Genomic DNA, 26,372 nt, shown 5'->3' with positions numbered 1-26,372 from the left:
CATCTGTTCATAATACACACTGTACTCTTTTACAGAAGAACAACTACAAACCACAAATTTGCCTTGGCATTGGCCTTTACAGTGGATGAAATCAATAGGAATCCTGATCTTTTACCAAATATGTCTCTGATTATAAAATACAATTTGGGCCATTGTGATGGAGAAACTGTAACACTTCCACCCGATTGATTTTATCCAAATAATCATCTCCGTCTCCCCAATTATTCCTGTAATGAAGAGATTATTTGTTTGATTCTGCTTGCAGGACCACATTGGAGTGCATCTTTATATCTCTGGATATCTGTGTATGTCTACTTATCTCCATATGTGAGTTATCATAATCCAGAAATTCTTAACCTCATATTTCTGTGGGGGACTTTAATAGATATAAAGAAAGTTAATGAATGAGATTTGACCTATGTTTATGTCAATCTATGTAGTTCCAGGGCACTTACTAATCATAGATATTCTAGGCCTTCTGCTGGGAGCCACCACCAGAAGTTGACAGTTTCTAGAATGGAGAAATAGAGGAGGTTATGAAGAATTGAGTCTGGCATGGTGGTAGAGAAAACCGTGAAGCCTTGATTAACTGAAACTGAGAGTGTTCCTTTATAAAAATCTCAGTAAGCAGAGACTAATTCACGTTGTTTCACATCATAGAAAATATTATTTTGTCCTCAGATATGTTTTATCTTCATCTTCATCATAAATTTAGATCATCATTGCTAAACTATGAAATAAAAGACCTATCATTTGCAATCATGGAGGTGTTTGGTCATCAGTGATGAACTGTGATGGAACAGAATAATATTTTACAAACATCTTTCTCAATGATCCAATTTTAATTATCTGTTGTATTTTTTGCAAAGGTATGTCAGACCATTCTTAGCCTGGCAGCTTGTGATATTTCAGTGGCATTAGACAGCAAGAAAACCTCCAGATTTGGGGATTAAGCTCAGTGGTAGAGCTCATGTCTAGCAAGCACAAGGCCCTGGGTTTGGTCCTCAGCTCCGAAAACAAAACAAAAACCTCCAATCCAGTCTGTGGAGTTAGCCATTTTACTACCAGTGAGTGTATAACCAACCATAAAGGTCAGTGTGCCAATTGCCATTATATCCTGTGGCAAAAATTTTAGCAACATACTGCTATAGTTACTGTAAGTCATTTTCTTTAATAATATAATGGTTATGTCATACTTTTGTGGAACTTATACATATATCTTATCTTGTTTTGCTTTTGATTCTTTGCCTAAAACACAAGAGGGGATCTGCACAAGTGCACTTTTGTAAGAGGGATTACAGGGTTCTGATTACTTGTTCTTTCCTATTTTTCAATGTGATTATTTTTCTATAAGACACTTTGTGTGAAGGACATATTTCCATGCAATGTAACTCTGTTTCTGTACATTTTCTTCACGAGGCACAACTTATGAGTCCTATATGTTTTGCACTATAACTGCCTAGGTATTTAGTATTATGAATTTTTTTAATCTAATCTGGTGCTAAAATTTTTTTCACTGCCAAATCTTGCCTATATTTTTAAATTCACTTTTTCTGATTAACTGTTTCCTGGGGAAGCACAGAGGTATATATTCCCAGAGTATTTTGTAGCCTTGCCCTAAAAAGTTGATCCCTGGAATCTTTATATGAGTCATAACCTCTAGGATACAAGGAATAGCTTCAAGTAATATAAAATGTATATATTTCTGAATGCTAAAGCAGTATCATGTATAGAAATTTCCTGTCAAATCATAGAAGTATTTCTGGATTATGGCATGAATGTCTTTTCTAAAAATAAAATTACTCATATATCTACAAGTTGTACATATATTAAAATCCCTAAAAACATTGAAAACAAAAATATTGAGACTAAAACTGAAAGAAAGAATGGAAGTCATTATAACATGCAAATATATTTTATTACATCTTTGTCAAACAGCTATTCCTGCTGTTCCCACTAGATGTGCATGTACAAGGCTTCCACATTTGCTCATTTGAATCAGAGGTGAGAGGAAAAGTCATAGGTAATCAACTGTTTGCAGGCAAAGTTGATTACAAGTTTTTTTAATGTACTTTTCCTCATGCTCTGTGTGTTGCAGTTCCTTCAGCTTTCCTATGGACCTTTCTACTCCATCTTCAGTGATAATGAACAATAACCATATCTCTATCAGATGGGCCCAAAGGACTCATCACTAGCATTGGCAATGGTCTCCTTCATACTTTCCTTCAAGTAGAACTGGGTTGGACTATTTGTCTCAGATGATGATCTAGGCAATTTCTCTCAGAGTTGAAAAAAGAGAGCCAAACCAAGGAAATTTGCTTTGCCTTTGTGAACATGGTATCAATCAGAGAAATTTCATTCTATCCTACAACTGAAATGTACTACAACAAAATTGTCATGTCATCCACAAAGGTTATTATCATTTATGGAGAAACAAACAGTATTATTGAATTGAGCTTCAGAATGTGGTCATCTTCAGTTAAACAGAGAATATGGGTCACCACAAAACAATTTGATTGCCCTACCAGTAAGAGAGACTTAACTCATGGCACATTCTATGGGACCCTTACATTTCAACACCACTATGGTGAGATTTCTGGCTTTAAAAATTCTGTACAGACATGGTACAATCTCAGAAGCACAGATATATATCTCAGAATACCAGAGTGGAAGTATTTTAACTATGAAGCCTCAGAATCTAACTGTAAAATACTGAGAAATTATTTATCCAATGTCTCACTGGAATAGCTAATGGAACAGAAATGTGACATGTCATTTAGTGATTATAGTCACAACATATACAATGCTGTATATGCTATTTCATATTCACTTCATAAGAAGAATCTGCAAGAAGTTGAAAATCAGGCCATAAACAATGGGAAAGGAGAAAATACTCACTGCTTGAAGGTAGAGTTTCTTCTTTATTTTTATTGGATATTTTACATATTTTCATTTCCCCAAACCTTAAACACCCTTCCCCTGCTTCTATGAGGATGCTCTTATTACCACACACCCACCCTCACATCAACATCCTGGCATTGCCTTACATTGTCTATCTCATTCAGATTTTCTAGTTTTGTTGAGTTTAGGCTTTTGTAGTAGGATCTGATGATTTTTTTTATTTCTTCAGTTTCTGCTATGTCTTTCTTTTCATTTCTGATTTTAATTTGGATACTCCCTCTGTGACCTCTGTCTGGCTAAGGTTTTATCTGTCTTGCTGATTTTCTCAAAGAACAGACTCCTTGTCTTGTTGACTCTTTGTATAGTTCTCCTTGTTTTCAGCCGTGTGTTTGATTATTTCCTGCTATCTTGTCCTCTTGGGTGTTTATGCTCCTTTTTATTCTTTAATGTGTGCTGTCAATCTGCTAGGGTATGCTTTCTTGAGTTTCTTCTTGGAAATATTCAGAGCTATGGGTATTCCTTCTAGTACTGCAGTTATAGTGTCATATAAGTTTGGGTATGTTGTGCTTCATTTTCATTGAATTCTTCAGAATCCTTAATTTCCTTCTTTATTTCTTCTTTGACCAAGTTATTATTGAGTATGGCATTGTACAACTTCCATATTCATGTGATCTTTTTTTCATTGTTGTTGTTATTTTTGAACACCGGCCTTAGCCCATGGTGATCCAAAAAGATGCCTATTATTTCAATCTTCTTGTACCTGTTTTTGACCAATTATATGGTCAATTTTAGAGCAAACCATCTGGTTCTGAGAAGAATGTATATTCTTCTCTTTTAGGATAAAATGTTCTATAGGTATGTGTTAAATCCATTTGATTCATAATTTCTGTTACTTTCATTGTGTCTCTGTTTCCATGATCTTTCCATTGATGAGAGTGGGAAGTTAAAGTCTCCCACTATTATTGTGTGTGGTGCAATGCATGCTTTCAGAATTAGTAAATTTTCTTTAATGAATGTGGGTTCATTTGCATTTAGAGCATAGATGTTCAGAATAGAGAGTTCATCTTGGTAGATTTTTCCTTTGATGAGTATGAAATGTTCCTCATTAGCTTTTCTGATAATTTTTTGCTGGAAAGTCTATTATATTCAATATTAGAATGGTTACTCCAGCTTGTTTCATGAGAACATTTGCTTGAGAAAAAAATTTCCAGCCTAGAATTCTGAGGTAGTGTCTGTCTTTGTCACTGAGGTATGGTTCTGGTATGTATCAAAATGCTGGGTCTTTTTCGTATATTCATTCTCTTAGTCTAGGTCTTTTTACTGGGGAATTAAGTTCAATGATGTTAAGCGATATGAAGGAATATTGGCTGTTGCTTTGTGTTATTTTTGTTGTTTGTGGTGGAACTATGTTTCTGTGGCTGCTATCTTTTTTGGGTTTTTTGAAAAAAGATTACTTTCCAGCTTTTTCTAGTATGGAGTACCCTGTCTTTTACTGGAGTTTTTCATCTATTTTCCTTTGTAGGGCCGGATTTGTAGAAACACATTGAATAAATTTGGTTTTGTCATGGAATATCTTGGTTTCTCCATCTATGTTAATTGAGAGTATTGCTGGATATAGTAACCTGGGCTGGCATTTGTGTTCTCTTAGAGTTTGTATGACAACTGTCCAGGATCTTCTGGCTTCCATAGTCTCTGGTGAGAAGTCTGTTGTAATTCTTATAGTTCTGCCTTTATATGTCAATTGAACTTTTTCCCTTACTGCTTTCAATATTCTTTTTTTGTGCACTTGCTGTTTTAACTATTATGTGATGGGAGGAGTTTCTTTTCTGGTACAATCTATTTGGAGTTCTATAGGCTTCTTGTGTGTTTATTAGCATCTTTTTCTTTTGGTTAGGGAAGTTTTCTTCTATAACTTTGTTGCAGATATTTACTGGCCCTTTAAGTTGGGAATCTTCACTTTCTTCTATACCTATTATCCTTCGGTTTGATCTTCTCATTGTGTCCTGGATGTTCTGTAGGTTTTGGGCTAGTACCTTTTCACGTTTTACATTGTCTTTGACAGTTGTGTTGATGTTTTCTATGGTATCTTCTGCCTCAGAGATTCTCAGAAGTATCTCTTGTATTCTGTTGGTGATGCTTGTATCTACAGGTCCTTGTCTCTTCCTTTGCTTTTCTATATCCATTGTTGTCTCCCTTTGTGATTTCTTTATTGTTTCTATTTCCATTTTCAATTCCTTCACCTGTTTGGTTGTGTTTTCCTGTAATTATTTCAGGCATTTTTGTGTTTCCTCTCTAAGGACTTCTACTTGTTTACTTGTGTTTTCCTGAATTTCTCTAAGGGAGTTTTTTATGTCTTTCTTAAAGTCCCTCATCATTATTAAAAATGTGAATTCAAATCTAAATCTTGCTTTTCAAACACAGTTGTGTTTGGATATCCACTATTTTCTTTGGTGGGAGAACTGGGCTCTTATGATGCCAAGTAGTCTTGGTTTCTGTTGCTTAGGTTCCTGCCTCTAACGATTGGGTTGTCTCTGGTGTTTGCTTGTCTTTCTGTTTCTGGGAGTGACTTGACCCTGCTGTATTCCTCTGTGTCAGCACTCCTGTAGAACTGATTTCATGTTTTGTTTCAGCCTTTCCTGAGAAGAGGTGCTCTGATTTCAGGTGTGTCTGTGCTCCTGGGGGCTCTTCCAGCTGTACAGGCAGGTAGGAATCAGAGGGTCCTGCCCCTGATTGCTCATGTAGGTGCTTACACCATTTGGCCACAGTTGGCACTATGCAATTCTCTCTTGGGTCTGGACTGTGGGCAGAGAAGAATCTCCTCTGACTTTTCAGGAGTATCCACATTTCTCCATGTCCAGCTCTCTCACCCACGGGATTTGGGTGCAGGGAGCAGTTTGGCTAGTTCCGTTTGGGTACCAGTGGCTGTGTGTTCCTATATCCCTGTGTCCAGAGGCACTGTGCAGTTTCCCCTTGGACTAGGGAGGTGGGCTGTGGAGTGAAGACATGGCAGTCTGTCCTCCAGCCCCAGGATGTCTGCACTCCTGGGTGGCCCCCTCTCTTCCCCACAGGATTTAGGATCATCTTTCGTTCATATCATTCTTGGTAAGTCTAGTGTAATTCTGACAGGTCTGCTTTTATACATTATTAGACCATTTTCTTGTATTATGTTGGTGACGCTTTCATCTGTTTCCTGATCTCTTTCCTAGGTTTTCTTTCTCTAGGATTGTCTTTCGTTATGATTTCTTTATTATCTCTATGTCCATTTTTAGATTCTATAAGGTTTTGTTTAATTCCTTCACCTGTTGGATGTGTATTTTCTTTAAGGGATTCTATTTGTTTGCCTGTGTTCTCCTGTATTTCTTTAAGGAAGTTCTTTATGTCTTTCTTAAAGTCCTCTATCATCATCATAAAATATGATTTTAAATAAGAATATTGCTTTTCCCTTATGTTGGGTTATCTGGAACTTGCTCTTGTGGGAGAACTGGGTCCAGATGATGCCAAGTAGCCTTGGTTTCTATTGCTTCATTTGTTGACCTTGCCTCTTACGTTCTAGTAATCTCTGATGTTAGTTGGTCTTGCTGTCTCTGACTGGGGATTGTCCCTCCTGTGGGTCTGTGAGCTTAGGTTCTTAGGAGTGAAAGCACTTCACGGAGACCAGATCTCTCTGGGCAGAATATGGGTTCAGAGGGCAGCGGGACAGCTTTAGCTCTGGGTAAAGATGCAGACCAGGTATGTCCTGTCCCAGATGGCTGGGATGTTCATGTGCCCTGTGTGCTCCTAGTAGGTCCCTCTTTGAACAGTTATTGCAGCAAAAGTGGGGACTCATGTGGGTTTATGGGTAAAAGCACTCCTGGGATACCAGCTTTCTCAGGGCAGGAAGTGTTCTGGAGGCTGTAGAAGAGCCTTAGCTCTGGGTGCAGGGGAGACTGGAAGAATCTGTAGAGTTTCTTCTAATGGACGATGCTTGGTGTCTTCAATTGCCTAGATATTTAGATTCTCTCAGATGCCCACATCTAATGAAATGAGAAATATTGTTCAATATAGATTGGTTTCTGGACCTTTTTTTTCTAAAGAAAATGAAATCTCATGACTATTTAAAATGTGAATGGAAAAAGAAGGCACAGTTCATCAATTGAAATTTTTAGTTTCATACAGAGTACTCGAATTTCCATCAGCATACCCCTTCTAATATTTGGTATAAACAGTTCATCCTCATGAATTTTCTCCATGATGAGAAGATGAGTTTTTATTTATAGTCATCCATTATATGGAAATATTTTTAAGAAATGGTTTTCATTAGGGTCCTCCAGGGATTCTGCTCCAGTGTTGGTTCTTGGTAACTTACTTTGTATTCTGAAAGTAATTTAACAGAAGTGGTAAAATTCAGTTCCAGCTATAAAATTTGTTCAAATGTGTGAGTGCACCTTTGTTACCATGTGTAGTTATATCTTTTATTCTGTGTATCTATGTTTATATTTGTTTTGCTTTGTACATAATGTTTATCTCTCAGTATGACTATGGACATGTGCAACTATTTTTCTATGTATTAGTTCCCTTTTATAAGTGTGTTTTTGTATGTGTGTGTTTCTTTGTGTTTTTTGGCAGAGTATGGGTCTTTGTGAACCATTGAATGTATTTTGCAATTTTTTGCATGAGCTTACACATATTTGTATCTGCTTTACTGTTATGTGTCTGCCCATTTCTTTGTGGTTATCTTGGGCATTGCCTGCCTTTTTGTTATTATGTGTGAGTAAAAAATTCTTTGTGTGCCAATACTATTCTGGGCTGGAACATATATTTGTGCCTCTCCTTGTATGTTGCTCTCAAGCTGTCTGTGTGTGTGTGTGTGTGTGTCACTGTGTGTAGGTATGTGCATGTACATGTGTGTGTGTGTTTGTGTGTGTGTGTGAGTGTTGTATGTGTGTCACTGCATGTATTTTGTGTGATTTCATATCTAGGTTTTTAGTTGAGTGCATATGTATGTCTTTTTTGTGCCTGAATTTTTACATATGTGTGTCTACATATATGTATATTTCTGTGGAAATAAGTTTATGGGTGTATTTTGTGTGGGCTTCAGAAAAGACCTGAGTCTCTGTGTGTGTAAATGTATGTGTGTGTGTGTGTGTGTGTGTGTGTGTGTGTGTTACCTACCTTTTTTTTCTGGATTTTTGTCTGGTAGTCTCATCTGAGAGAACTGAATTTCTTGGAATATTATGATAATTTCAATTATTCCATTGCTTTTATACTGATTTTCCTTTTCATTTTTTAAATGACATTGCCTTTGCTATGAAATTAGAATACGTTTTATGACTTTAAGGAATGGTATATACATTACAATGAAATGCTTGTCTTTTAGATAAACTCATTTCTGAGAAAGACCCACTTCACTAATTCTCTTGGGAACAGAGTAATTATGAAACAGAGAGAAATGGTGCATGAAAACTATGATATTGTTCACATGTGGAATTTCTCACAACACCTTGGAATTAAGGTGAAGATAGGACAATTCAGCCCACATTTTCCACAGGGTCAACAGTTACACTTATATGTAGACATGACTGAGTTGACTACAGGAAGTAGAAAGGTAGATGTGTACTAGTTTATTGATTTATAATACAGAGAAATAAACACTTTCATGTGAATACATCGCAACATATTGAAATGAAATATTTTGTCACATCAGGAACCAATTTCTAGGTTCTTGTATTTTGTTTCTTTTTTTAGTTTTGACATATATTTACTAATATTTTGAAGATTTTCTACAAGCATAAAATATACCTTTTTCATCTCAGAAAAATTTTCTGAAATTTAATGAATATAAAAATTTTTTCACCACAGTTTGATACTCTTTCCTTAAATTTGAATAATATTCTCTTCATACCATTGTTATTATTACACAGTTATCTCATCCATTACATTAAACATCTGGAACACAAGTTGATAGGAGTGAGACTAATATTACAGTAATGAAACCCTAAGATTCATAATTGCCAACACTTGTCATTATATCCAAAAATGTTTTCCCATACCATAGGAAGACATTTACCAAGATCACTAATGAACACAGTTACAGAAATTCTATTCAAAGAAACATCATATTTTACAAAACTTGAAGAACCCCTTCACACTTTTAAGTAAGATGGACAAAATTTCAAAGGAGCATGTAGACAGCATTAGAACAACTGGCAAAGAAATGGCTATTAAACACATCAAATACAGCAATAACAGCAACCAGCCAAATGTGAAAAAAGTTCAGTTATGGTTGAATATTTTTAATACATTTCCTAAATGTAACCAATGACAAGAAGACTTGTTTATTTTTTTAAGACATTTCTTGGTTGCCTGCAGAGGCTGTGGAGACTCATTCACATACAAGTGGAGAACTTTCCTTTCATTTGTAAAAGTAGAGGAAACACATAATGTGTAATAAGGGAAAAAAGAAATTAGAGAGCAAAGCCTTTGATGGATATGTATGGAATAATTGTTGACTAAAACACCTACCAAAAGAACATAACACACAACAGAAAGATCATTGTCTGAGAATAGGGAGAATTTAATCCAGTGATGCATGTATGATTCAACATATGCAGATTATTGAGTGTAATATACAACAAAATATAGAATTATTTACTTTCCGTGAATGTCCAGAAATGGCTGTTAAGCAAGTGCAAAATTTAATCAGAGTTAAATAAACAAACACGTTATAGAACAGAAGGAATACATATTGATATGACAACATTTACTTTCACAAACCTATTGACAGTACTATAATGCATGAAGATAAAAATTAATATCCATGAAAGTCAGAAATAATGACAGGTTTTGTTGGTTCATGTTCTTATCCAAGGACTTTAGAGACAGAGGTATAAGAATCACTGTTTAGGGAAGTCCCACACCCGCGGATCCCGGCCCACAGCAGCTCTCTGCTCCCAGACCCGGTGAGAGAGAGACCCAACCGCCTGGTCAGGTGGGCACTCCTGAGGCTGCAGAGCAGAAGAGACCACCAACTCTGCTCACCCCTGCCCACATCCCTGGCCCAAGAGGAAACTGTATAAGGCCTCTGGGCTCCCGTGGGGGAGGGCCCAGGAGCGGCAGGACCCCTGTCCCTGAGACACCGCCAGAACCTGAAAGAAACAGACCGGATAAACAGTTCTCTGCACCCAAATCCCGTGGGAGGGAGAGCTAAACCTTCAGAGAGGCAGACAAGCCTGGGAAACCAGAAGTGACTGCTCCCTGCACACACATCTCGGACGCCAGAGGAAAAAGCCAAAGACCATCTGGAACCCTGGTGCACTGAAGCTCCCGGAAGGGGCGGCACAGGTCTTCCTGGTTGCTGCCGCTGCAGAGAGCCCGTGGGGAGCACCCCACGAGCGAACCTGAGCTTCGGGACCACATGTAAGACCAAATTTTCAGCTGCAAGAAAGCTGCCTGGTGAGCTTGGGACACAGGAAAGCAGAATTTCTCTAGGACCGGGCACGTTCTGTGTTTACCGGAAGTCCCACACCCGCGGATCCCGGCCCGCAGCAGCTCTCTGCTCCCAGACCCGGTGAGAGAGAGACCCAACCGCCTGGTCAGGTGGGCACTCCTGAGGCTGCAGAGCGGAAGAGACCACCAACTCTGCTCACCCCTGCCCACATCCCTGGCCCAAGAGGAAACTGTATAAGGCCTCTGGGCTCCCGTGGGGAAGGGCCCAGGAGCGGCAGGACCCCTGTGCCTGAGACACCGCCGGAACCTGAAAGAAACAGACCGGATAAACAGTTCTCTGCACCCAAATCCCATGGGAGGGAGAGCTAAACCTTCAGAGAGGCAGACAAGCCTGGGAAACCAGAAGTGACTGCTCCCTGCACACACATCTCGGACGCCAGAGGAAAAAGCCAAAGACCATCTGGAACCCTGGTGCACTGAAGCTCCCAGAAGGGGCGGCACAGGTCTTCCTGGTTGCTGCCGCTGCAGAGAGCCCGTGGGCAGCACCCCACGAGCGAACCTGAGCCTCGGGACCACAGGTAAGACCAAATTTTCTGCTGCAAGAAAGCTGCCTGGTGAACTCAAGACACAGGCCCACAGGAACAGCTGAAGACCTGTAGAGAGGAAAAACTACACGCCAGAAAGCAGAACACTCTGTCCCCATAACTGACTGAAAGAGAGGAAAACAGGTCTACAGCACTCCTGTCACACAGGCTTATAGGACAGTCTAGCCACTGTCAGAAATAGCAGAACAAAGTAACACTAGAGATAATCTGATGGCGAGAGGCAAGCGCAGGAACCCAAGCAACAGAAACCAAGACTACATGCCATCATCGGAGCCCAATTCTCCCACCAAAACAAACATGGAATATCCAAACACACCAGAAAAGCAAGATCTAGTTACAAAATCATATTTGATCATGATGCTGGAGGACTTCAAGAAAGACATGAACACACTTAGGGAAGCATAGGAAAACATTAATAAACAAGTAAAAGCCTACAGAGAGGAATCGCAAAAATCCCTGAAAGAATTCCAGGAAAACACAATCAAACAGTTGAAGGAATTAAAAATGGAAATAGAAGCAATCAAGAAAGAACACATGGAAACAACCCTGGATATAGAAAACCAAAAGAAGAGACAAGGAGCTGTAGATACAAGCCTCACCAACAGAATTCAAGAGATGGAAGAGAGAATCTCAGGAGCAGAAGATTCCATAGAAATCATTGACTCAACTGTCAAAGATAATGTAAAGCGGAAAAAGCTACTGGTCCAAAACATACAGGAAATCCAGGACTCAATGAGAAGATCAAACCTAAGGATAATAGGTATAGAAGAGAGTGAAGACTCCCAGCTCAAAGGACCAGTAAATATCTTCAACAAAATCATAGAAGAAAACTTCCCTAACCTAAAAAAAGAGATACCCATAGACATACAAGAAGCCTACAGAACTCCAAATAGATTGGACCAGAAAAGAAACACCTCCCGTCACATAATTGTCAAAACACCAAACGCACAAAATAAAGAAAGAATATTAAAAGCAGTAAGGGAAAAAGGTCAAGTAACATATAAAGGGAGACCTATCAGAATCACACCAGACTTTTCGCCAGAAACTATGAAGGCCAGAAGATCCTGGACTGATGTCATACAGACCCTAAGAGAACACAAATGCCAGCCCAGGTTACTGTATCCAGCAAAACTCTCAATTAACATTGATGGAGAAACCAAGATATTCCATGACAAAACAAAATTTACACAATATCTTTCTACAAATCCAGCACTACAAAGGATAATAAATGGTAAAGCCCAACATAAGGAGGCAAGCTATACCCTAGAAGAAGCAAGAAACTAATCGTCTTGGCAACAAAACAAAGAGAATGAAAGCACACAAACATAACCTCACATCCAAATATGAATATAAAGGGAAGCAATAATCACTATTCCTTAATATCTCTCAATATCAATGGCCTCAACTCCCCAATAAAAAGACATAGATTAACAAACTGGATACACAGTGAGGACCCTGCATTCTGCTGCCTACAGGAAACACACCTCAGAGACAAAGACAGACACTACCTCAGAGTGAAAGGCTGGAAAACAACTTTCCAAGCAAATGGTCAGAAGACGCAAGCTGGAGTAGCCATTCTAATATCAAATAAAATCAATTTCCAACTAAAAGTCATCAAAAAAGATAAGGAAGGACACTTCATATTCATCAAAGGAAAAATCCACCAAGATGAACTCTCAATCCTAAATATCTATGCCCCAAATACAAGGGCACCTACATACGTAAAAGAAACCTTACTAAAGCTCAAAACACACATTGCACCTCACACAATAATAGTGGGAGATTTCAACACCCCACTCTCACCAATGGACAGATCATGGAAACAGAAATTAAACAGTGATGTTGACAGACTAAGAGAAGTCATGAGCCAAATGGACTTAACGGATATTTATAGAACATTCTATCCTAAATCAAAAGGATATACCTTCTTCTCAGCTCCTCATGGTACTTTCTCCAAAATTGACCATATAATTGGTCAAAAAACGGGCCTCAACAGGTACAGAAAGATAGAGATAATCCCATGCGTGCTATCGGACCACCACGGCCTAAAACTGGTCTTCAATAACAATAAGGGAAGAATGCCCACATATACGTGGAAATTGAACAATGCTCTACTCAATGATAACCTGGTCAAGGAAGAAATAAAGAAAGAAATTAAAAACTTTTTAGAATTTAATGAAAATGAAGATACAACATACCCAAACTTATGGGACACAATGAAAGCTGTGCTAAGAGGAAAACTCATAGCGCTGAGTGCCTGCAGAAAGAAACAGGAAAGAGCATATGTCAGCAGCTTGACAGCACACCTAAAAGCTCTAGAACAAAAAGAAGCAAATACACCCAGGAGGAGTAGAAGGCAGGAAATAATCAAACTCAGAGCTGAAATCAACCAAGTAGAAACAAAAAGGACCATAGAAAGAATCAACAGAACCAAAAGTTGGTTCTTTGAGAAAATCAACAAGATAGATAAACCCTTAGCCAGACTAACGAGAGGACACAGAGAGTGCGTCCAAATTAACAAAATTAGAAATGAAAAGGGAGACATAACTACAGATTCAGAGGAAATTCAAAAAATCATCAGATCTTACTATAAAAACCTATATTCAACAAAATTTGAAAATCTTCAGGAAATGGACAATTTCCTAGACAGATACCAGGTATCGAAGTTAAATCAGGAACAGATAAACCAGTTAAACAACCCCATAACTCCTAAGGAAATAGAAGCAGTCATTAAAGGTCTTCCAACCAAAAAGAGCCCAGGTCCAGACGGGTTTAGTGCAGAATTCTATCAAACCTTCATAGAAGACCTCATACCAATATTATCCAAACTATTCCACAAAATTGAAACAGATGGAGCACTACCGAATTCCTTCTATGAAGCCACAATTACTCTTATACCTAAACCACACAAAGACACAACAAAGAAAGAGAACTTCAGACCTATTTCCCTTATGAATATCGACGCAAAAATACTCAATAAAATTCTGGCAAACCGAATTCAAGAGCACATCAAAACAATCATCCACCATGATCAAGTAGGCTTCATCCCAGGCATGCAGGGATGGTTTAATATACGGAAAACCATCAACGTGATCCATCATATAAACAAACTGAAAGAACAAAACCACATGATCATTTCATTAGATGCTGAGAAAGCATTTGACAAAATTCAACACCCCTTCATGATAAAAGTCTTGGAAAGAATAGGAATTCAAGGCCCATACCTAAACATAGTAAAAGCCATATACAGCAAACCAGTTGCTAACATTAAACTAAATGGAGAGAAACTCGAAGCAATCCCACTAAAATCAGGGACTAGACAAGGCTGCCCACTCTCTCCCTACTTATTCAATATAGTTCTTGAAGTTCTAGCCAGAGCAATCAGACAACAAAAGGAGATCAAGGGGATACAGATCGGAAAAGAAGAAGTCAAAATATCACTATTTGCAGATGACATGATAGTATATTTAAGTGATCCCAAAAGTTCCACCAGAGAACTACTAAAGCTGATAAACAACTTCAGCAAAGTGGCTGGGTATAAAATTAACTCAAATAAATCAGTTGCCTTCCTCTATACAAAAGAGAAACAAGCCGAGAAAGAAATTAGGGAAACGACACCATTCATAATAGACCCAAATAATATAAAGTACCTCGGTGTGACTTTAACCAAGCAAGTAAAAGATCTGTACAATAAGAACTTCAAGACACTGAGGAAAGAAATTGAAGAAGACCTCAGAAGATGGAAAGATCTCCCATGCTCATGGATTGGCAGGATTAATATAGTAAAAATGGCCATTTTACCAAAAGCAATCTACAGATTCAATGCAATCCCCATCAAAATACCAATCCAATTCTTCAAAGAGTTAGACAGAACAATTTGCAAATTCATCTGGAATAACAAAAAACCCAGGATAGCTAAAGCTATCCTCAACAATAAAAGGACTTCAGGGGGAATCACTATCCCTGAACTCAAGCAGTATTACAGAGCAATAGTGATAAAAACTGCATGGTATTGGTACAGAGACAGACAGATAGACCAATGGAATAGAATTGAAGACCCAGAAATGAACCCACACACCTATGGTCACTTGATTTTTGACAAAGGAGCCAAAACCATCCAATGGAAAAAAGATAGCATTTTCAGCAAATGGTGCTGGTTCAACTGGAGGGCAACATGTAGAAGAATGCAGATCGATCCATGCTTATCACCCTGTACAAAGCTTAAGTCCAAGTGGATCAAGGACCTCCACATCAAACCAGACACACTCAAACTAATAGAAGAAAAACTAGGGAAGCATCTGGAACACATGGGCACTGGAAAAAATTTCCTGAACAAAACACCAATGGCTTATGCTCTAAGATCAAGAATCGACAAATGGGATCTCATAAAACTGCAAAGCTTCTGTAAGGCAAAGGACACGGTGGTTAGGACAAAACGGCAACCAACAGATTGGGAAAAGATCTTTACCAATCCTACAACAGATAGAGGCCTTATATCCAAAATATACAAAGAACTCAAGAAGTTAGACCGCAGGGAAACAAATAACCCTATTAAAAAATGGGGTTCAGAGCTAAACAAAAATTCACAGCTGAGGAATGCCGAATGGCTGAGAAACACCTAAAGAAATGTTCAACATCTTTAGTCATAAGGGAAATGCAAATCAAAACAACCCTGAGATTTCACCTCACACCAGTGAGAATGGCTAAGATCAAAAACTCAGGTGACAGCAGATGCTGGCGAGGATGTGGAGAAAGAGGAACACTCCTCCATTGTTGGTGGGATTGCAGACTGGTAAAACCATTCTGGAAATCAGTCTGGAGGTTCCTCAGAAAATTGGACATTGAACTGCCTGAGGATCCAGCTATACCTCTCTTGGGCATATACCCAAAAGATGCCTCAACATATAAAAGAGACACGTGCTCCACTATGTTCATCGCAGCCTTATTTATAATAGCCAGAAAATGGAAAGAACCGAGATGCCCTTCAACAGAGGAATGGATACAGAAAATGTGGTACATCTACACAATGGAATATTACTCAGCTATCAAAAACAACGAGTCTATGAAATTGGTAGGCAAATGGTTGGAACTGGAAAATATCATCCTGAGTGAGCTAACCCAATCACAGAAAGACATACATGGTATGCACTCATTGATAAGTGGCTATTAGCCCAAATGCTTGAATTACCCTAGATCCCTAGAACAAACGAAACTCAAGACGGATGATCAAAATGTGAATGCTTCACTCCTTCTTTAAATGAGGAAAAAGAATACCCTTGGCTGGGAAGGGAGAGGCAAAGATTAAAACAGAGACTGAAGGAACACCCATTCAGAGCCTGCCCCACAGGTGGCCCATACATATACAGCCACCCAATTGGACAAGATGGATGAAGCAAAGAAGTGCAGACCGACAGGAGCCGGATGTAGATCGCTCCTGAGAGACACAGCCAGAATACAGCAAATACAGAGGCGAATGCCAGCAGCAAACCACTGAGCTGAGAATAGGTCCCCCGTTGAAGGAATCAGAGAAAGAACTGGAAGAGCTTGAAGGGGCTCGAGACCCCAAAAGTACAACAATGTCAAGCAACCAGAGCTTCCAGGGACTAAGCCACTACCTAAAGACTATATATGGACTGACCCTGGACTCTGACCCCATAGGTAGCAATGAATATCCTAGTAAGAGCACCAGTGGAAGGGGAAGCCCTGGGTCCTGCTAAGACTGAACCCCCAGTGAATAGACTATGGGGGGAGGGCGGCAATGGGGGGAGGGTTGGGAGGGGAACACCCATAAGGAAGGGGAGGGGGGAGGGGGATTTTGCCCGGAAACCGGGAAAGGGAATAACACTTGAAATGTATATAAGAAATACTCAAGTTAATAAAAAAAACATGACACAAAAAAAAAAAAAGAATCACTGTTTATGGGGTTGGGGATTTAGCTCAGTGGTAGAGCGCTTGCCTAGGAAGCGCAAGGCCCTGGGTTTGGTCCCCAGCTCCGAAAAAAAGAACCAAAAAACAAAAAAAAAAAAAAAGAATCACTGTTTGTTTATGATAGTCTGCCCTATATTGTGAGTGCAAACCTGCCATGTGTGATATGGAAACTCTACACTACTTTAAAGCAAATTAACATGAAGCACAAAAGTATGCCCATTTTCCTTCTCTAACTCTAACTGTAATAGTCATTAAAATATGACAGAGTGTTAACATCAATTTAAAGAAAATGATGGAGAAAATCGGAAAATATGTTCTGATCTTCTTTGTGCATATTAATTCATTGATATTTCATTATAAGAAACTATTTCAAAACTTTCAAAACATAGGAACAATTCTTCAAAATTTCAATTAACTTTAAACAATCTAAGTTTTATCCAGCCTTTTCCAGTATATGCAATCAATGTAGAGCATTTTCACCTCATGAAATATTCCATATTCAAGGTCACTACACATCACGTTATCATTTCCAACCATATTTCACCAATGTCAGCATATTCCACTGTTTTTATATACAGTTTCTCATGCTTTGCTGTGCTATTTTATTTGTGGTGATATTTGTTTCTCTGTGACTTAAGGGTATATTGTACCTGTTTCAAATGTCTTCAAATACTAACTTGCTTCTTGGTTGCATTAATTAAACTTTGACCATAAGGAAAGTGAGGAGGAAGAGATAATTTGACATATAGCTTATAGTCATAGAAAGATAAGTGTGAATATCTAGAGACTGGAACTAAAGAATATATCTTAAAAGAACACTGCTTACTGGCTCTACTGCCCACAGTAAGATGGACACTCCTATATCATTTACCAATTGAAAAGGCTTCAAAGGACAGGCTAGTGTTGGCTCAGAAAATAACCTCATTAAAGTTCCCTCTGTCTGTTCATAGTACTTAGTGCCACATTGAAAATTATTACTTGAAAAACATCAGGTTGTGATCTCTGTAGGTTTTACACACAGGTAACTATCAGCTCCTTTTTTTTTAATTACTAGCCATTCAGAATTTACCCAACATTTCTTCAATGTATTTTCAATATTCATTGCTGGTCATTAAAAAATGGACAGAGTGAAATGGCAATCACTTAATATACATAAAATAAGCTCATTGAAATATTATCGTACTAATACAAAACATAAAAGAAATAGCAAAAACGTTTATCAATATGTGTTTTCTTTTCTCAGATGCCATCCTCATTGTGCACTGCAGATTGTCATCCTGGATTCAGAAGAATCTGGAAGGAGGAAATGGCAGCCTGCTGTTTTGTTTGCAGCCCCTGCCCTGAAAATGAAATTCCTAATGAAACAAGTGAGTGTTTGCTGCTCTGATAATTCCTGAAAATATATATTCCTCTTGCGCCCCACTGGGATTATGATGTCTACGAAAGTCAATTGAAAATACAGAGTTATTACTTTTTAATTTAATAGCTGTAGATATAAGAATAATTAACAAAATCCTGCCACAAACAAACAAACAAACACATATCCCTTATGCCTTGACTCACATATTGACTCATTGCAAATTCGGGGCACATTATATTTTCACAAGCAATTACTTAGGAAATAAAACTGCAATATGAGCGAATTCTACACAAGATTGTTATAATAATTAATCTATTGTAAAACTACCTACATTAGAATTTATTCACAATTTTAAAAGAATTAAATTAGTCATATTTTATCAATATATCTGTCATACGTATGATTATCCAAACCATGTGCATATAGGAGCCCATGAAGAAAACCACATAATATCAAATCTACTTGACTAGGTCATGAGACTGCTATATATAAAATCCATGTTCTGTATAAGATTAATATACAAAACAAAAGTATTTTCAAATTTATGACAAACTGTTAAGTATGTAAAATTCTGAGAGAAATGTTCAAGCACAGATGTTGTGTGAATCCAGGATGTAGTGGGTAAGTGTTAACCTATGATGTAGAATATATGACAGTACTCATATTGAGTATATTTCAAACCAGACCCATTATTAAGATAACTATCTAGGACTGGCAAAATGCAAAAAGTTTATGGTTAGCTTTTCAATTATTATGACTCATTTTATATAATGAATTAAAGTTCTTAAAAGGCATACCATGTCTGTGATTTGGTTCAACAGTTAAATCATTTGTTGCTAAGGATTACAATCTGAGTTTATTTCCATGATGCATATAGAAGAACCAAGCAACCTATTCAGAAGATCTCTTTGAAGTCATGCATTCCAACAATACACTATGCTTGAAAATAATTATCAAAATTACACAGAAATTGTTTCAAATGTAAAAACAAAAAGAATTAATAACTCTATCTATGAATTCCATTACATTAATTGTTTATGTGTGTGGGATGGGTAATACATGTACAGGTACATATAAGAGCAAATAATACCCCTGTAGTTACATTTACGTGAAATTTAAGACATCTGACATGGGTGCTGTGATCTGAACTCATGTTCTCTGGTAGAGCAACATATCTTTATATCTAAATCAATTTCTTAGTCTTTTGGGCAACTTATGAAATAGTAGCTTTCCAAAAAATCATTCTTCTGGATAAGAATACTCTAAACCCAGGAATACATATCAACATTCTTTGAAATGACATAAAAATTAAGTGGAATTAAAATCACAGCTAATATTCTAGAAATGATGGGAATTGCAATTTAGGAATGAGATACCATTGCTTAAGACAAACCATATGGGTAATAACTCTTGCTCAAGATTTTCTCTGTTACAGTGCTTACTCTGTTTTTCATGCTTGAGTATATGCACAGACACTGAGACACATAGGAATGGAGATGAGGCAAGGATGAAAGTGCTCAACATTCCAAAAACAAAAAAGAGCTCACATACACATGGAAGCTGAACAGCTCTCTACTTAATGATAAATTGGTCAAGGAAGAAGTAATGAAATTGAAGACATTTTAGAATTTAATGAAAATGAAAAGAAACCATACCCAAACTTATAGGACACAATGAGAGCAGTGCTAAGAGGAAAACTCATAACTCTTGGCGCCTCTGAAAGGAAACTGGGGAAAGCATACATTATCAGCTTGACAACACACCTAAAAGCTGTAGAACTAAAAGAAGCAAATACATATATAAGGAGTGGATGGTAGGAAATAATCAAACTTCAGGGCTGAAATCAAACAAGTAGAAACAAAAAGCACTATACAAAAAAAATCAACAAAACTTTGAGCTGGTTCTTTAAGAAAATCAAAAAGATAGATAAACCCATTCTAAACAAAGAGAGTATCAAAATTAAGAGCATTAGAAATGAACAGTCAGACATAACAACAGAACCTGAGGAAATTAAAAAATCAACAGTTCCTACTACAAAAGGTTATATCCAGCAAAACTGGAAAAACTGGATGAAACAGACAATTTTCTAGACAGATATCAAGTCTCAAATTTAAATCCGAATCAGAGAACCATCCAAACAGTCCCACAACTCCTAAAGAAATAGAAGCAGTCATTAAAAGACTCCCAACAAAAATATGTACAGGTACAGATGGGTTTAGTGCAGAATTCTATCAGATATTCATAGAAGGCTTAATACCAATACTGTCTAAATTATTCAAAAATGGAAACAGAAAGAACATTATCCAATTCCTTCTATGAAGCTACAATTACACTTATCCCTAAAGCACACAAAGACCCAACAAAGAAAGAGAACTTCAGACCAATTTCCCTTATAAATATCGATGCAAAAATACTCAATAAAATTCTTGCAAACCAAAACCAAGAACCTATCAAAATGATCATGATCAAGTAGGCCTCATCCCAGGGATGCAAGGGTGTTTCAATATATGGAAATCCTCCAATGTAATCCACTGTATAAACAAGCTCAAATAAAATAAAATAAAACAAATGATCATCTCCTTAGATGCCGAGAAAGCATTTGACAAAATTAAATACCTCTTCATCATAAAAGTCTTGGAAAGATAAAGAATTCATGGCTCACACCTAAACATAGTAAAAGCAATATATACCAAACCAGTAACCAACATCAAACTTCATGGAGAGAAATTTGAAGCAATCCCACAAAAATCAGGGACTAGACAAGGATGACCACTCTCTCCTCACCTATTCAATATAGTGCTCAAATCCTAGCCATAGAAATCTGAGAAAAAAAAGAGCTCAAAGGGATACAAATTGGAAAAGAAAAAGTCAAAACATCACTATATGCAGATCATCTGGCAGTATAATTAAGTGACCCCAAAAATTCTACCAGAGAATTGGAAGCCTTATAAACAAGTTCAATAAAGCGGCTGGATATAAAAATAATTCAAACAAATAAGTAGCCTTGTTCTACTCAAAGGATAAACAGGCTGAGATAGAAATTAGGGAAACAACACCCTTCACAATAGTCACAAATATTACAAAATACACATGTGTGATTCTAACCAAGAACTGAAAGATCTATATGACAAGAACATCAAGTCTCTGAAGAATGAAATTGAGGAAGATTTCAGAAAATAGAAAGATCTCCCATTCTCATGGACTGGCAGGATTAATATAGTAAAAATGGCCATTTTGCAAAAATCGATCTACCGATTCAATACGACCCCCATCAAAATTCCAACTCAATTCTTCATAGAGTTAGAAAAAGCAATTTGCAAATTAATTTAGAGTAACAATAAAACCAAGAACTTGAAAACTGCCCTCAACAATAAAACCACTTCTGGAGGCATCACCATCCCTGACCTCAAGCTGTATTACAGAGGAATGGTGATAAAAACTTTATGGTATTGGTAAAGAGACAGGCAGGTAGATCAACGGAATATACTTGAAGACCCAGAAATGGACCTACACAACTATTGTCACTTGATCTTTGACAAAGGTACTAAAACAATCAAGTACAAAATGGACAGCATTTTCAGCAAATGGTTGTAACTGGTGGTCCGCATGTAGAAGAATGGAAATGGATCCACTCCTACTGCCCTGTACAAAGCTCAAGTCCAAGTGGATTTTGGACCTCCACATAAAACCAGATACACTCAAACTAATAGAAGAAAAAGTGGGGAAGAACCTGAAACACATGGGCACAGGGAAAATTTCCTTAACAGAATACCAATGGCTTATGCTCTAAGTTCAAGAATCAGCAAATGGAACTTCATGAAATTGCAAAACTTCTTCCGTAAGGCAAAGGACACTGTCATTAGGACCAAACTGCAATCAACATATTGGGAAAAGATCTTTACCAATCCTAAATTCAATAAAAGGCTAATATCTAAAATATTCTAAGAACTCATGAAGTTAGACTCCATAGAATCATATAACTCTAATGAAAAATGGGGTACAGAGCTAAACAAAGAATTCTCAGCTGAGGAACATTGAATGGTTGAGAAGCACCTAAAGAACTGTTCAAAATACTCAGTTATCAGGGAAATGCAAATCAGAGCAACCCTGAGATTCCACCTCATACCAATCAGAATGGCTAAGAAAAATCTCAGGTGACAGCAGATGCTGGTTAGTATGTGGAAAAAGAGGAAAACTCCTCCAGTGTTTGTAGGATTGCAAACTGGTACCAACACTCTGGAAATCAGTCTGGAGGTTCTTCAGAAAACTGGCCGTAGTACTATCTGAAGACCCAGCTATACCACTCCTTGGCATATACCCAAAAGATGCTCCAAAATTTAACAAAGATACATGCTCTACTATGTTCATAGCAACCTTATTTATAATAGCCAGAAGCTGGAAGGAACGCAAATGTCCTTCAACAGAGGAATTCATACAGAAATGATGGTAATTCTACAAAATGGAGTGCTACTCAGCTATCAAAAATGACTTCATGAAATTCATAGGAAAATGGATGAAAGTAGAAAATATCATCCTGAATGAGGTAACACAATCACGAAATAAGACACAGGGTATTCACTCACTGACAAATGGATATTACCCCAAAAACTCGAATTGTCCAAGATGCAATCCACATATCAAAGGAAGCTCAAGAAGAAGGATGATTAAAGTGCATATTCTTCAGTCCTTCTTCGAAGGGGGATCAAAAATATTCATAGGAGAAAATATGGAGACAAAGTTTGGAGCAGAAAATGAAAAAAAGCCATCCAGAGCTTGCCCCACCTGGTAATTCTAGCCCCTATACATACAGCCCCCAAACACAAACAATATTGCTGATGCCAAGAAGTGCATGTTGACAGGAGTCTGATATAGTTGTCTCCTGAGAGTCTCTGCCACAGCATGACCAATACAGAGGTGGACACTCATAGCCAACCATTGAACTGAGAATTGGCCCTCAATGGAGGAGTTACAGAAAGGATTGAAGGAGTTAAAGGGTTTGAAAACCCATAAGAACAACAATACCAACCAAAAAGAACTCCCAGGAATTAAACCACCATCAAAAGAGTACGCATGGAAAGACCCATGACTCGAGCTGCATATGTATCAGAGGATGGCCTTGCTGGGCACCAGTGGGAGGAGAAGTCCTTGGTCCTGCCAAGGGTCCACCTCCCAACATAGGGAAATATCAGTGATGGTAAGCTGAAAAGGGTGGGTGAATTGGCAAGGGACCAAGCTCATAGAAGTGGGATTTGAATGGGATAGGGGTTTTATGGAAGGGAAATTGAGATGGGATAACATTTGAAATGTAAATTAATTAAACAATATCCAATAAAAATGGGGAAAAGAGAAGCGATCAAGATGAAGTACTTCTTAGTACAAAGTATCTCCACAGTTTTTTCAGTGCTAATATTAGTGCATCCCATGAATAATAATCAGAACTTTCGTTTACTTATTGCCAGATGATGATACATCTCATGGCTTATTTCTTTAACGTTTTCTACTTTTCAAACATTGATGTTATATTACCTCTCCTTCTCCACCTTCTTCTTATTTATGTCTTATAACAGGAATCACTTAAATCCAACAATGCTATTGTTACAAATACACGAATATATACTTATAAATGTGTACACTTACAGACAGCTTACCTGGTCAATTTAGTGTTCTTTCTATGTCAGTGACTTTGAGATAATGAATTCTCGAGTACCTACTATAGGTATTGTCCCAGTAAAGTCAGAATCTCAATGTATTATTGGGAGCAAATCCATAAGAAGAGTCAATGATCTCAGAAAACTATGAGTGTTTGGTTTTGTATTTTAAAAAATATACCCAACAACATTGGGGTTTATAAAGGTATCTTTTATGAATTCAATAAACTACTTGATATTAACATAGAACCAAAAGATGGCTTTTTAAATATTTGCTTTCTGATAACATTAAAAATGAAACAATAACAACATTAAGTAGATAAAGAAATAATTTCATGACTTTATTTTTCATATATCTTTATGGATGTTTAGTATTGAGAGCAATGCTGAGCATCAACTTCCTTCAAATTACATTATCTGCATCAAAGGCAGCCTTACAATGCTTCTTTCAACAGCCTTACTTGAAATAACTTGTCAACAAAATTTCCAAAGTAGCACTAACTAAACTTTTCTTTGGACATCAGATATGGATCAGTGTGTGAACTGTCCAGAATACCAGTATGCCAACATAGAAAAGAACAAATGCATTCAGAAAAGTATCATCATTCTAAGCTATGAAGACCTCTTGGGGATGGCTCTTGCCTTAATAGCATTCTGTTTCTCTGTATTCACAGTGGTGGTATTTTGGGTCTTCACGAAGCACTATGACACTCCTATTGTGAAGGCCAATAACAGAATCCTTAGCTACCTATTAATCGTGTCACTCATGTTGTTTTCTGTGCTCCTATTTCTTCATTGGCTATCCTAACAGATTAACCTGTAGCTTACAGCAAATAACATTTGGAATTGTCTTTACTGTGGCTATTTCCACAGTTCTGGCCAAAACAATCACTGTGGTTCTGGCTTTCAAAATCACAGACCCAGAAAGACGATTAACTTTTGGTATTGGGGACACCCAACTACATTATTCCCATATGTTCCCTATTGCAATGTATTCTGTGTGCAATCTGGCTAGCAGTTTCTCCTCCCTTTGTCGATATTGATGAACACTCTGAGCATGGCCACATCATCATTGTGTGCAACAAGGGCTCTATTATTGCATTCTACTGTGTCCTGGGATATTTGGCCTGCCTGGCCTTTGGAGGCTTCACTATAGCTTTCTTGGCAAAGAACCTGCCTGACACATTCAACGAAGCCAAGTTGTTGACCTTCAGCATGCTAGTGTTCTGCGCTGTCTGTGTCACCTTCCTCCCTGTCTACCATAGCACCAAGGGCAAGGTCATGGTTGCTGTGGAGATCTTCTCCATCTTGGCATCTAGTGCAGGGATGCTGGGATGCATCTTTGCACCTAAAGTCTACATCATTTTAATGAGACCAGACAGAAATTCGATCCACAAAATCAGGAAGAAATCATATCTCTGAAAAGGTATTTCAGGAATTCTTTCAAATGTAAAGTTGATACATACACCCCAAATATTTAGTTACAGAGCATGTATCTAGTTTTAGAGTCACTCTCACTGGTTCCTCTACTTATGTATAGAAGTACCATATCTTCTGATCTTGCATACATTGCCTATAAAATCTTACAATCATTCATTTGCTTAATATCTTCTGAAAAAATTGAAATTTTCAAATAATTAGTACAATTTTATTCATTATTTTGCTTTCATGACGATTTCCCCCTGGTAACTTCAAATAAATTTGATACGTCAGTTGAATCTATAACCTTATAAAGAAAGTGAGTTCTAGGACAGACAGGGATTATACATAGAAACAAACTAACTAAAAACCAACAAAGATGAAATCAGAACACATTTTCTTATTTTTAGTAAGAACACATACTTGACAAAATACTATCTTTTTTTCAGCTGCTCTTTAAGATATTGGCCAATAGTCTAAGCTGAAAATGTTCTCTATCTACTCTCAAATACAAAAATATTATATCCAACAATGGACAGAATCTGGGGACTCCTGTGGTTGAGTTAGGGAATAGGTGGAAGATACTGAGAAGGAGGGTGAGCCATAGGAATGCAAGCAGTCTCAACTAGCCTGGACAACCAAGACACCGAGTCACTAACAAGTCAGCATACTCCAGCTGTTATGAGGCCCCCAACACAAATGCGACATAGGATTGCCTGATCCAGTCTCACCAAGAGAATACACACCTAAACACGGAGAGACTTCCCCCAAGGGATTGGGGAGGTCTGGGGTTGGGAGAGTTGTGGATTGCCCCTTGATGATTGGCAGGAGTTATTGGATGAGAATGAATCAGGGGGAAGACTAGGAAAGGGATAATGATGGAACTGTAAAAAAAATTAAAGAATACAAAACCAAAACAAAACGAAATAAAGTAAGCTTGTAGATATATCAACATGATATTATATTGCAATTATGGAAAGGATTGGTAAAACTCCTGATATTGGTTTGTACCTAATTTTTCTCAGTCTGTTCTTGGTGTGAAGTAATGATTTGGATCCTGGACTCAGAAAATTCTAGAAGGATCAA

At 37.6% G+C, this 26,372-nt stretch overlaps 1 pseudogene; it reads left to right on the top strand.

Annotated features, from left to right (window-relative positions):
• Vmn2r116l-ps17 (vomeronasal 2, receptor 116 like, pseudogene 17) lies at positions 1-25,384 on the top strand (annotated as a pseudogene).
• The last annotated feature ends 988 nt before the right edge of the window (positions 25,385-26,372 follow it).

This window comes from Rattus norvegicus, chromosome 1 (assembly GCF_036323735.1).
Source record: "Rattus norvegicus strain BN/NHsdMcwi chromosome 1, GRCr8, whole genome shotgun sequence".
NCBI lineage: Eukaryota > Metazoa > Chordata > Mammalia > Rodentia > Muridae > Rattus > Rattus norvegicus.
The sequence above is the reverse complement of the archived record's forward strand: the minus strand, read 5'-3'. Positions and strand labels throughout refer to the sequence as shown.